Source organism: Octopus bimaculoides, chromosome 6 (assembly GCF_001194135.2).
Source record: "Octopus bimaculoides isolate UCB-OBI-ISO-001 chromosome 6, ASM119413v2, whole genome shotgun sequence".
Taxonomy (NCBI): Eukaryota; Metazoa; Mollusca; class Cephalopoda; order Octopoda; family Octopodidae; genus Octopus; species Octopus bimaculoides.
The window spans coordinates 113,971,562-113,972,215 of record NC_068986.1 but is presented as its reverse complement, the minus strand read 5'-3'; positions in this window follow the sequence as shown (position 1 = coordinate 113,972,215).

Below are 654 nucleotides of genomic sequence, written 5' to 3'. Positions count from 1 at the left end.
TATATATATATATATATATATATATATATATATATATATATATATGAGAGAGAAGAATTGAATAAAAGATTCTTGAGCTATAATGTATATCTCATTAAGGAAAAGAACTTATTTGTGTAAAGAAAAGACTATTCCGCACAAAAATGAATATGACTAAAATCCTCATCAGAAATCAAAGTGTAAGGCATGAAGAATTGCTGTATGTAAAAATGTGATCTTGTACTATCAGCAGAATGTGGAAAAGACTGGCTCACATTTACTATTAGCTGTAAATAAGTAGTTATTTACAGCTAATAGTAAATGTGAGCCAGTCTTTGTTCAGCTATGTTTAGACAGCACAAATCGAGTGAGTCGAAAGAAAGGAATGAATGATTTTGGGGACTGTTAATACGTGCTTTTGGTAACTGGTAGGGTTGGAAGTGAGATATAAACATATTCATATATCTTATGTTTTAGAATTTATAAAGGTCGTCACTCAGTGGAGAGTCGCATATATATGACTATTCCATAGGGTACATCTTAATACAATCCAAAATGGGATAAAACTTTGTGAGTATATATGTATATATACATGTTAAGTATATAGATAGATAGCAATACAGATATGAAAACACGCATATCTATCTATCTATCTATCCAAATATGTATACGAAT